Source organism: Urocitellus parryii, chromosome 4 (assembly GCF_045843805.1).
Source record: "Urocitellus parryii isolate mUroPar1 chromosome 4, mUroPar1.hap1, whole genome shotgun sequence".
NCBI classification, from domain to species: domain Eukaryota; kingdom Metazoa; phylum Chordata; class Mammalia; order Rodentia; family Sciuridae; genus Urocitellus; species Urocitellus parryii.
Window position 1 is genome coordinate 198,535,959 of NC_135534.1, and position 12,579 is coordinate 198,548,537.

Here is a 12,579-nt window from a genome sequence, read left to right on the forward strand (position 1 = left end):
TTAGTGGTCATTGTTTTCCAAGTTTGGATCCTAAAGGCAGAACAAGAACTGAAGGTTCTTCCCGGCTCTGACCCCCTGCTGTAGTCTTCCAGATCCTTCCGCTCTGATGGGCGGCTCCTTCTCTGCCTGCCTGGGCTGGCTCTGCAGGAAGTTGCTGAAGCGCCGGCCAGACACCCCTTGGCTCCTGCTCCTCTGGGCTGTAGGAAAGGCGGTCTGCCCCACCCGTTCACCTTCTAGTTCCTTCCCCTCTGAAAATCCTGGCCTCTGACCCATTAGTAAATGTTGACCATCTACCTCTCTCCAGATGGCGGCCACTGGGGTGTGTGTGGGTTTAGGACTGGGCTTGGCCAGCCAAGTAACTGAGCTGTTCTTTGCAGACCTTCCCATCTGCCGGATGGGATAGCAGTATGAACCCCAGCGTCCCCTCAGGGTGGCTAAGACGAATCAGCCTCTAGTTCAAGGCCTGGCATGCAGAAGAAGCTCAATGCACCAGAACTTTGATCCTGTGATGCTCTTGCTTGAGACCAGCCAGCCTCGCCCTGCTGAGTGCTGACTCTCCTCCAGCTGGGGACTTCTGGCCTTCCCCATCACTGTCCCTTAGTGTCCTTGCACACATCTTCTCTGTGCATGCCTCCTGACTCTCCAAGGTCCTATCTTGGGTATTGTCCTCTCCTCCCCTACCAGTTCTCACCTGGAAGCCCTGCTCACGCCTCGGGTGTCCGAGGCTTCCTGAACCTGGACTGCTCCCAGTCCCGGGTGGGAATTGCTGCCTCTGACCTGCTCTCCTGCGTTCCAGGTGGAGAGAAGTGATTGTCCCTGGATGCTCAAAGGCCCATCCACCTGTCCAGTGTGGAGTCCTTTTCTTCCCATGTCCCGCTTCCCTTCCTCACAGTGGCCCTCTCCCAGCCCACAACTTGCCCCTTGTGGGTGAAGGCTGCTGAACCCTGTCCCCACCAGGGAAGCCTGGGCAGGGGGCTTTCCCCCTTCCTGTCCCTTCTCTCTTGCTACATGCAAGTCTGGACATTCCCCTTGGGCGTCATCCCTGTGCCCGATCCCTGCCCTCACTTCTTGTGGGGGACCCAGCCACAACCTCCTCTCGTGCTGTCCCTCGGGAGCTCTCTGAACCTTGGTGTGATGGGGCCACTCTCCTGATCCTCTGGCACTCCCCCTTTTCTCTGGCCCAACACCCCTTGCCCTCAGCTCCTTCCTGTGAGCCCCGGTTCAGCCCCCTGAATACTCATTCGGAGGCCTCCCGCCTGTCCCAGGGCCACGCCCTTGTTCTCAGAGTCCCCCTGCCTGGAACACAGTCCCCTCACAAAGCCAGAGCGGGTGCAGGCCCCGTGCAGCACACCCCTGCCTGCCACACAACAGCGTGGCTCTGTGTGTCTCCCCGTGCCCTTGGCTCCTTGGGGTGCTCATTCTGTAGACTCCGTGGGATTTGCAGTTTGATTGACTGGAGATCAGCCGGGAAACCTCGGGGCTCTGCCAGCAGAAGGCCTGGCCTGATGGGTATGGCCACCTCTTAGGCACGAAGTGGGTACCTCCAGATAAGTGGGATTGAGGGGGGCCGGGATGAGGACCCCTGGCGCCTGCTGCAGGCCTGAGTTCTACTCTTCCCCACTCACTATCTGGAAGACCATGTGGCCAGGAGCCTTCCACTTACGACACGAGGGGCCTCTGTACCCCCAAATTCTCTCTCTGTTGGGAGGCAGTATTTCCACCTCTCAGGGTTGCTGGCTAGATTGAGCAAGGGTGTGGGAAAGCAAAACAGAAGCAGACAGATAATAATTAACAGATGTCAGTTGTTCATAGCTTTAAAATACCGTGGCCACCCCACCCCCTCCCCACAGGAGGGAGGAAACCCCGTGTCACTTGACCCCTTGGAAGAGATTGTTTCACAGCCCACTTGGGACAGGTTTGGCCAAGACAGTGACAGGTACCATGGGTGTGTGGGCATGGGATGGAGATCATGCCATCCCGGGTCCTCTGGCTTTGACTTACCTCGATTCCCTGGGGGTTTTCTTGGGGTGAGGATGATGACTGCTGAGGAGAAGGTGGCTGGTATTTGGGGAATGTCACCCATCAGTCCATGGTCCTGCTGCCCTGCTCCATACAGGCCAGGCAGCTGTCCTGAGTTGCATGACCACAGGCGCCTCTAGCTTTTCCACTGCTGCCCCTTGGCCTGGCCCCTCTCCTCCGGGGAATGTCCTGTTTCTGCTGGCACCTCAAGTGTCAGGCTGTTCCTGACTGTATGTCTGAAAGACAGTGACCTCCCCACGGTTAGTCTCCACCTGAATACTTGTGTTTTTTCATTATAATGTGTCTCACATTTTAATTCACATGTCTACACACATTATTTATTTATGACTTTAACATGTTTTCAATCCCAGCAACTTGGGAAGCGGAGGCAGGAGGATGGCAAGTTCAGAGGGGGACCAACTTCGGCCATTTGGTGAGACCCTCTCTCAAAATAAAAATAGAAAGGGCTGGGGATGTAGCTTAGTGGTGGAGGGCTCCTGGGTTCCATCCTCAGTAACATTTCCTCACTTAACGGAGATGGTGGAAAGTAAGGGGAAGGGAGACATGAAGCATGATAAAACCCATGGCACATCTCCATCCTCATCCACAGCATGGCTCGGGGCTTTGGAGCCTGAGTCTGTCCACACAGTAAATGGGGGGCTGTTCTGGAAACAGTTTATACTTTTTTAACCCTTGTTTGTTTTTGTGGGTATTATGGGTTAGATGTTAGGTGTCCCCCAGAAGCTCATGTGTGAGGCAATGCAAGAGGAGAAAAGATTAGATTATGGGAGTCTTAACCCAATCAGCAAATTCATCCCATGGTGGGATTAGCTGAGTGGTAACTCTAGGCAGGGAGGGTTGGCTGGAGGAGGTGGGTCCCTGGGGGAAGGCCTTTGGCGGGTATATTTGTATCTGCTGAGTGGAGTCTACCTCTGTCTGCTTCCTGAGCATCATGTGAGTGTTCCCTCTGCCACACTCTTCCACCATGATGGTCAGCCTCACCTGAGCCCTGAGGAATGGAGTCAGTCTTCCATGGACTAAGACCTCTGAAACCATGAGCCCAAATAAACTTATCCTCCTCTAAAATCGCTCTAACCAAAACACTGTGTTTCCCACTGGACTGACAGCTCGTGAGGGCAGCTCCCTGGACACCTTCCACCGTGAACCCCAACCCAGGTTCTTTGTAAATATTTGCCAGAGGAACTCATGAAAGAGTCGATGACTTGGCCTCTCTTGAGGTGACCAGCCGTCTTGGTTTGCCCAGGATGGAGGGGTTCCCCCGGTGTGGGACTTTGAGTTTTAAAGCCAACGGTGTGCAGGGAGGTCGGGAAGGTCTGCTCACCTCGCTCACCCTCCCTGGAAGTCCGGGTTTTCCCAGGTCCTGATGCAATTTTACGCTCAAAGCCTTAAGTCAGGGGCAGACACATTCCTGAGGAGTATGGGGGTCCCTGGGGTTGTGCACAAGGGGTGCTGGGTCCTATCTGCCTTGTGTGGTCCCTTCTAAGCCAGCAGCCAGCTTTCTCTCCCACATTTTGCAGGTGACATCAGCTTGGCATGTCCAAGGTCAGCTCCAGATTGCCAAGCCAGGGTCCTTGCTATGACACAGCATGGCAGCTCCTCCCTGGAGCTTAGTGACACCCCCTTCTGATTTAACGTGCAGGATGGTGATGCCAGGCCAGAAAGGGCTTTACCTATGTCAACAGGCCTCCTCTTCTTGGTGAAGTTTTAAACTGTCCAGCTTTAAGGCTTTGAGTTTCCTTTACCTCCACCATCTGTTTTTCTCCTTCTTTGTCTCCTAATCTACAAATGCTTTTAAGAAGAAACCGTCCACCCATTCTCTCACCTGCCAAAGGCAGTTGGTTCTTCAATCCCAGTACTGCAAAATAAATAAATAAACAAAAGAACAAATAAATAAATAAACAAACAAGTAAAAACATGAATAAAATAGGGAGGTAAAAATCGCTACCTGCTGGGATTGCTGAGGAGGCAAAAAGACAGGGACTTCTCAGAAGCATTGAGCAGAGTGCCAGGGATGTGATATTTCTCAGTAAGTGTTCATTTCTGCTGTGTGGTGATTTGGGAGTCTGGAGAGGTATGTGCTGCTGTAAACAGACCTTCCCGGGTGAGAGCTCGGAGGCTAATTATCCCCTGTCCCCTGGAGCATGGAAGACGGGCAGGGAGGGCCCTGCTTTGCTGTCCAGTACCTCTGTGGCATGTCTACACCCCCCACCCTGCTAAGCCCGGCTGTGGCAGCTTGTCCAGGAGTTCCTTTCATAACTACCAAGCATTCACACAGCACTCCCCGGGACAGGTACTGCTTTGGCATTCCCCTCCCTCACCCCCCACTTGACAAACGAGGAAGCCAAAGTTCAGAGAGGTGAAACCATTTGCCTGGGACACACAGCTGGTAGCTGAAGAGCCCACACCCTGTCCCCAGAATGGCTGACCTTTGAGTCCCTTTTGGTGTGAGGTTTCAGTTCTGTGGCGAGTAGGTCTTGGGATGTGGGCTCTGATTTGGCCAATGGCATGGCAGGACCAATGAGGCTTTTCAGATATTTTTTTTTTTTTTAAGAATTTAACCTTTATTTTATTTGTTGTTTTGTTGTTTTTTATGTGGTGTTGAGGATCAAACCCAGGGCCTCACCAGTGCTAGGCAAATACTCTACCCCTGAGCCACACCCCAGCCCCCAAAGAATGTTTTTTCTTTTTGGTGGTATTGGGGATTGAACCCAGGGCCCTGTGCATGCAAGGCAAGCACTCTACCAACTGAGCTATACCCCCAGCCTCCGGATTCTTTTTTTTTTTCCTAAAAAAAAAAAAAAAATTATATCTGGCCCAGTGCAGTGGTGCATGCCTGTAATTCCAGCGGCTCAGGCAGGAGGATCACGAGTTCAAAGTCAGCCTCAGCAACAGTGAGGCACTAAGCAACTCAGTGAGACCTTGTCTCTAAATAAAATACAAAATAGGGCTGGGGATGTGGCTCAGTGGTCAAGTGCCCCAGAGTTTAATCTCTGGTACCGATAGATAGATAGATAGATAGATAGATAGATAGATAGATAGATAGATAGATAGATATCTGCTCTGAATTCTGAGCTGCAGTTCTCAGAGGCCACCAGAAGCAGGGCGCCTGGGCTGACTCTGGCCTGTAGCCCTATTTGATGTGACCTATAGGGTGTGTGTGTGTGTGTGTGTTTGATTTCTCTCTCTCTCGTGCTGTGGATACAACCCAGGGTCTTACACATACTGGGCAAGTGCTCTGCCACAGAGCTACACCCCAGCCCTGTTGGTTTTTTCTTCAGTGTGGATTCGTTGCCTACATTGACTACTAGGAGGCTTTGATGTTAAAATCTGGCAGCTTTTCTTAAAATAGGCTCACCTGTCCAGCTGATGGCCCTCCATGGGACTGCGGTGGGCTGGGGTGGGCTGGGTGTTCACCCTCCACGATCGTCGACTGCATTCCTTCCCTTCCTGGCTCCTGCTGGCATTGGCTTTGGTGGTCACTGAGTGGTGTGAGCCACAGGCCTGGGGCACACATCAGGGTGTGGGTCCTGGGAGCCACCTCCCCCTGAGCTAATGCTGCTAACAAGAGTGGGTGGAATTATAATTCCAGGCCAGATGAGTGGCCCCCGAGAGCCGTCTAGCCAGGCAGGGCTTTGGGGCTTTTAGAAATGTTAATGTGCTCCAGAGGGCATCCGTTGGCCCTGTCATGCTTAATGAGCCCTTGCCCTGTGCCAGGCACTGGCCAGCCCTGGAGGCTACAAAGAGCTACTTAGGATACAGAGTGTCCACAGAGAACCTGCATTTTGGGGACAAGGGCTTCTGCAACAAATGACTTTCAGGAAGGACATTTGAACCAGTCGAAATGAAAATGTCAAAACGAGGCAGACGAGATGGCGAGATGGCATGAAGGAAGTGTCAGAGAGGAGAGCCCTGGTCAGAGCTTTAGGAAACCTTTCTGCTCCTCGGCTGGTGGAAGCCAGGCTGCCCGAGAACGGTGACAGCCTGGGGAGATTCATCGTGGAGGAGCCTGACTTCGGGGGACAGGGTTTTCTTCTGCTTTTAATTTCTAAAGACTTTCCATCTGTTTCCTTTTTTTTAATAGACTTTACTTTCCAGAGCAATTTTAGGTTCCCACGAAAACGGAGCAGAAAGTACAGAGAGTTCCTATATATTCCCCGCACCACGCACGCGCTGCCTCCCCTGTCCCCAGCATCCCGCGCCCCGCTCCTGCTTTATCATGTCTATATATAAGAGTGTATTCCATCGTCTATTTATTTAATGGGAAGTCACACATTCTAGACTGGGGCTGGGAATGTAGCTTCATGATAGAGCGCTTGCCCCGCATGCACAAGGTCCTGGGTTCAATCCTCAGCACTGCCAAAAAAAAAAAAAAAAAAAGAAAGAAAGAAAGAAAGAATCAGCCACGACAGACTGCAAGCTGAGTCTCTTATCTCCTGTTCTGGGGACCTACCTGTGCAGAGATCATCCCACCTGTCCTGCAGTGCCACGCACACATTTGTACCCTCACAGCGCACCGTGTCTGTGGCATCTCCACCTTCCACTGCACAGGGGTCCCTCTGGGGTTCCCTATTCAGGAGGGTCCCCAATGCATTCAGCCAGGCCGCTGCTCATGGAATGGGTGTGTCTTCCAGTGTCTACCCTCGCTTCCTCGCAGATTTGCACCAACACCCTCGTGCATCAGTTCTCACACACTTGTGAGAGCTTATCCTGGGGGATAGCACAGAGAGGGGTCCTTGTGGATTTAAAGTGGACATTTGATGGATTTGGGCTTTCGTTACATGTTGCCTACGTGGCCTCCACAGAGGCTGAGGCCATTCACACTCCTGCTGATGCTGAGAGTTGGCGGGTCCTGATCTCCTTGGGTCTCAAGCCCGGGGCTGATCTGGGAGTGCAGTCGCCTTTGGGTGGCCCTGAGGGGGAGGCCGTGGGAGGGTGTTTTCTCATGGTGTTGTCTTGCACTTGAATCACACACTCAGCTCTGTAGAATGTATGTGTTTCTGTTTAATTTTTTTTTTTAAAAAAGTCGCCTATCACCCTGCTGCTTGCTTCTTTGACTCAGTAAGGTAGATTGGAATCTTTTCCTAGTTTATTTCCTTGCTTTTTTTGTCTGCTGCCTGGAGCCATCTGCAGGCTGAGGTTGATCTAGCTGTCCCTCCACAGGCTTTCTGAGGCTCTTCCCGTGTTTCGGGGAAAATCCTTTCTGGGCCTCGTTGGGCCCAGGTGCCAGTGTCCCTCTGTCTAGAGGAATAAGCACATTCATTAGGGAAATGGACGTTGGTGGGGATGCTGCTTCTTAAGTGAGCCTAGAGCAGAGGTCGTGCCTGGGCCTTGCACTTGAGCCACGGAGGCCTTCTCACACCCCCTGTGAGTGCAGAGGATCTCCTGACTTGTGCCTCCGGCTGGGTGGAGGTGCTGGCTTGGGGTTCCTTTAGCTCAGGGAGCAGCTGCGTTGCAGTTCCCAGCCCCCTCAGCGGCTCTGGTTGACCCAGAACCTGCCTCTGCATCAAGCCATGCCATCACCCATTCGTCTGCCAGCAAGATCTTCCTCCAGGCTTGAAGGAGTCCCGGGGGTTCCCTGGGGGAGGGTGGTGGTGAGAGGTGATGAGGCCGTGGCTGGGAGGGAGCCCTGGAAAGGATGGGAGAAGGAGGAGCGGGTGCAGAGGGCCTGGCAAACTTCCTTTAGAGAAACTCTCTGGCTGCTGTGGTTGCAGGGTGACCACTCGGGGCCAGAGGCTACTGATGGGGAGATTTGGAGCTCCACCAACTGGGCTCGAACCCTGAGTCCATCAGTTACCAGCTGTGCCTTCTTGGGCCAGTCACCTAACTTCTCGGACCTGTCTGTAAAATGGAATGATAATAGCTCCTGCCTCTTCAGGACAGGTGCGAGGTTGCCTGAGTTTCGTGGCAGCTGTGGCTGGGACAGATCTGTATCAGGTAGTTGATGAGGGGTACGGAGTTAGGCCCTGGGGTCTGAGTGAGGCCAGAGAGATTTCCCGAGTGGAGTCCTCAGGCCTTAGCAGTGGGCCTCAGGTGCTGCTGGCAGAGGGCCAGGGTGACACAGGGGTCCTGGTCCCTCTCAGGGCACCCCCTCAATCTACCCGGAGACCTGTCTGCAAAGAGCAGCTCTGCTGGGAACAGTGGACAGGCGACCAGGCTTTGGGGCAGGACTGGGTTGGATGCGGCCGTGGACGCCGGGGAGGAGGAGAGCCCAGCTGCTGACCGCGGCGGGAGGTGGGTGGACAGCCAGGTGGAGGGCTTGGCGCTTGGGTCGAAATGTGGCTGCATGTGGGTGGCCCTCCTGGCACCCGTCCTTCCCGGGGAATTGATGGTGCTTTCCTCCTCCTAAGGGGGCGGCCGGGCAGGCTCTGTGCAGACAGTCGCAGCCCACCCCAGCCTTCCTGGCCATTTATCTTCTGTCATCCCTGCTCTTTCAGGACATAAAACAAGTTCCCTGGGAGGCGGCAGGGCCAGTCTGGGGCGCGTAGCTCTACGGGATCCTTCTCTGGGGCTTCTGTTAAGCTGGAGCCACCCGGGAGCTTTGGAATCAGCTGCAACAACCAAACTGTGGGCACAGGCTTCCTTCCTCTGTGCTGGGACTGAGGTGGGAGGGTGGGAATGGAGGCTTCCAGAAGGTCAGAGCTTGGCCACCAGCACAGCCAGAATCTAAGTTCCAGGACAAATCCTGCCCTTTTCCCTTAAGCCCCCACTGGTCTTAGTTTTCATTTTGAGACAATCTTTCGAAGTTGCTGAGACTGGCCTCAAACTTGCGATCCTCCTGCCTCAGCCTCCTGAGTGGCTGGGATTACAGGCCTGCACCACTGCGCCTGGCCAGAGCTCCCAGGATCTACAGAGTAGGGATCTACAGAGTCTCCGGGTGGAATACATATGCCACCTTTATCTTCACTAACATCTAATTAAATGCCACATTGTAATTCCTTCAATTGCAAATGCAGGCGCTAACCTACAATAGCTTTGGCTGTTCTGATTTGGTTGAAATTATAGAGATCTCAGAAGCTCTCATGACAGAGGATGGTGGACTTCTTGAAATGATGATTTTGTTCATCATACTTCAGAATAACAGACCCAGATCTCGTTACTGAAGGCATCGATAAAGAGGTGCAGTACTGTCATGGCATTCAGAAATATCTTGATGACTGTATTTCAGTGTAATTGTTTTCAGTGGTAATCCTTAGTATTTTATTTAATGCAATTAAACAGTTTTTTTTTTCTGGAAAGGGGTTCTTAGTCCCCAGCAGAGGCCCAAGGGGTCCATGGGCACCAGAAAAGGCAAAGGAGTTGTGCTGAGGCCAGGGGAAGGGTGCTTGCAGGCTGTTCTGGCCATGCGCAGTAACAGGACCGAGGTGTCCTGTTGTCAGGTGTCCTCACTGAACAAGCAGGGAGAGGACCCTGTCATCCAGGAGCCCCAGGGGCTGTGGGCAAGGGGCATGAGCCCTGAACACAAATGGCTATGTGAGGGGACAGTGAGCCCCTGCGCTGCTGGGGATTCAGAGGCAGACCCCTCCGCCGCCGCAGCCTGCGTTGTGGTGATGCTGGGAAGGCTTCGTGGAAGAGCTGGTGCTGGGTCTGGCCTTGAGGACTTCCAAGACATGGAGGAGGGCCTGCCAGGGGAGGGGACAAGGCTGAGCCCAGGAGTGGACGCCAAAGGCCAGGGTGCCAGTGGGCTGCAGGAGGAGGCGGGTTCACTGGAAGGTAGAGCCGGATGGAGGATGCGAGGCAGGAGCGGGTAAGCCAGGGCTGGTGGCCCAGGGACCACGGCATGGCTTTTGGAAGGTCAGCTTTGGGTTCAAGGACAGACCTGGTTGCTGTAGGAAGGGATGATGATGGGAGAGATTGGGATTGGAGGTCAGGTGGGCGGTTATCTGATGGGGGGTGTTAAGAGTTGACCTAAGCCCAGACCGAGTGTCCTCATGGGGACCTGTGACGGAGTCGCCCCACCTGTGGAATGAGGTGGAGGTGCGGGAGGCTCAGTCCTCAGGTGCTCAGGTCTGCATCCTGTGGGCACATCGATGATGCTCCTCAGGTTTATCCCCTCCTCCGAGACTCCTTGGTGATAGCAGCACCTGTCTGCAGTGCTCAGTGTGCAAGAAGACAGGAGTTGAAAGCTCAGCACAGGCCTGGCATGGAGTGAGCCCAGGCATGCCACAGCACGACTCTGCTTATGACCAGTAATAAACAGATGGCCCCAGTGACCCAGCAGACAGGAGGAGGGGACCAAGCCTGAGGTTTCAGACTGGAACCAGGGCCTGAGCCTCTGCAGTTGGCATCTGAGAACAGACCAGGTGTCCAGGTGCTGTCTCCCCCTAGGACACCTCCTCCCTGGTCTCACCTCCCTTGCCCAGCTTGACCCTCCTCTGACCCCTCCTCTGAGCCCTCGCTTCCAGAAAATACCAAATGACTTCTGTCTCTTTCTAGCACCTCCCAGGACCTAAACCAGTTCTCTCCATCCAGGAGTCCCCAGGCTCTGGCAGGTGTGGGACGTGAGAGAGAGAGCTCAGAGAGTGACATCAGGAGTTCCACTTTGGTTTCCAAGCCTCCGAGCAGGAAGCATCTAAACCATTCTCTCTGGAGTCAACCAGGGAGCCTTGCTGAGCAGGCATGTCCTGAGCAAATGAGCAAAGGAGGGTCTGAAACCCCAAACTCTGTGGGAGCAGGCCTCCCAGCCCTGGGCACACCTGGCCAGGACCCTGGGATCCTGGACTTCCATGTGCACCTTCCCACACTCGACCCAGACGGTTCCCAGCAGCTGGACACTCCACATGGCTTCCTACCGCCCAGGTCAAGGGGGTCAAGCGTTAACTCCACTGAGAGATGGGGCTGCTCTGAGCAGGGGGAGCCTACCGATGGCGGAGAATAAATCTGCCCTGTTTTGTTGAGCATGCAGAAGCATATTTTGGGGGCTTAATCTTCTTAATAAATTGTTCTCAGATTGTGCACGATTAAACCCCCGGAAAATTCATGAGCACGCTGGGAATAGAGACCTCGTCGGGAAGGTTTGACACGAGCAACACAATAAACACAGCTTCTAAATTGGGTCAGGGAAGCCTCCGAGGCCCAGCGAGAGGACATTCCCGCCGCCCTCCCCAGGCCTATAAATTAATCATGCACACAAAGAGGCCTTGTCCGCTCTTGTCAGAGCTGGGGGTTGTGTCTTTGCCCACTGACTCCCCCGAGCCTCCCCAGCTCCCACCTCTGCTGCAAACCCAGTGCCTCATGAGGCGCTTCAGCTTCTGTGCTTTGTTATTCCTGTGTCTCCGAAGCCAGGTGGGTGTACATTTCAGCAAGAGAGATGTAGGTTAGATAGGGGGAAGAACTTCCTGGCTGACTGTGGGGTGGTGTGAAATCCTGGAATGGGCTGCTCAGGAGACTTGTTTCTGCAGGGTTCAAGACCTGGGAAGCGCCCACCACCCAATAGCTTCATGACACTCTTGGGCTACTGTCCTGTGATCAGTGACCAGGGCAGATCTGGCTTCAGGGGCTAGTCTGGAAAGTGCCTCATTCTGGGCCATTATGGGAGATTTAACACTGCCCTGGCCTAAGAGGCCCTGGAACCAGGCCAGCATCCCCTAAGCCCAAACCCTCACTATGGCCTAGAGAGAGGTCAAGTAAGGTCTTTCCTGTGGGCCTGGGCTGCTGCTAATCTCAGTGGGTTCGCTCCAGGCACCGCACCCTCTGCCTGTGGGATCCTATTCAAAGGCCCGGCCTCCCCTGGTCTCAACTCCCCTGTCTCTTAGGCTTTCTCTGCCTCTCTGAGTCCCCGTGGGCGCCCATGTGTTTCGCCCAGCTGACGACTCTCTGCATTCAGGGACTGCCGTGGTTTTCAAATGCGGGCCCCTGGGAAGTGTCCCTCCTGCACACCAGGGTGGGTGCTGAAAGGCCTGACTGCCCAGTGACAGCTGTGGGAATCCTAGGCTCTTGAGGCAGGAGTAGAGCAGGGATAGAAGAGGGAGTGTGGAGGCAGAGGCCCTGCCTGGCCACAGCTGGCCCTGCGTTGACTTTCTTGGTTCTGCTATTTGAGGGCTTATTCTTTTTTCTCCTGCGAAGCTGTCTGATTCTGCAGGTCTTTGGAAGGAGGTGAGATGGCCCTCAAGTATCCCCAGGAGCCCCACCCTGGGCCACGTGGCCGTTGCATCCCCTCCTGCATGGAAACCAGCCCAGTCCTGGTACAAGTCTGGGCAGGTGCAGCCTCCGTGAGCAGTCGGGAAGGGAAGCCTCCGAGGCTGGTCTGAGGCTGGGCAGGCAGTGGGGGAAGGAGGGGGACCTATCCTGGTGGGCTGGGAGGGGGAGCCTTTGTCTGCCAGGGTCACCCCAGACCTCAAGGGAAGGGGTCCTGGTGGTCCAACCTCAGGGGAAGTGGCAATAGGGAAAGCAGAAGACAGCCCTGTGGTCCTGCCCAGCCCTGGCTGGCCTGGGAAGACCCTGTTGCTCCACCTCGTGAGCTGGGCTGCTGTGTGCTGGCAGAGCCGTGGGACAGTGTTCGTGTGCGCGTGCGCCTGCGTGCATGTGCAGGAGGAGCTGTAG

At 54.5% G+C, this 12,579-nt stretch overlaps 1 protein-coding gene and 1 non-coding gene across 4 annotated transcripts in view; one reads left to right on the plus strand and one right to left on the minus strand.

Moving 5' to 3' along the window:
* Window positions 1-12,579, plus strand: part of Dab2ip (DAB2 interacting protein) — a 184,099-nt gene that overhangs the window by 38,578 nt on the left and 132,942 nt on the right. The gene's annotated exons all lie outside the window — the stretch shown is intronic.
* Window positions 4,728-4,800, minus strand: Trnaa-ugc (transfer RNA alanine (anticodon UGC)). Its single transcript has one exon. It is a non-coding gene; the product is annotated as a tRNA-Ala (tRNA).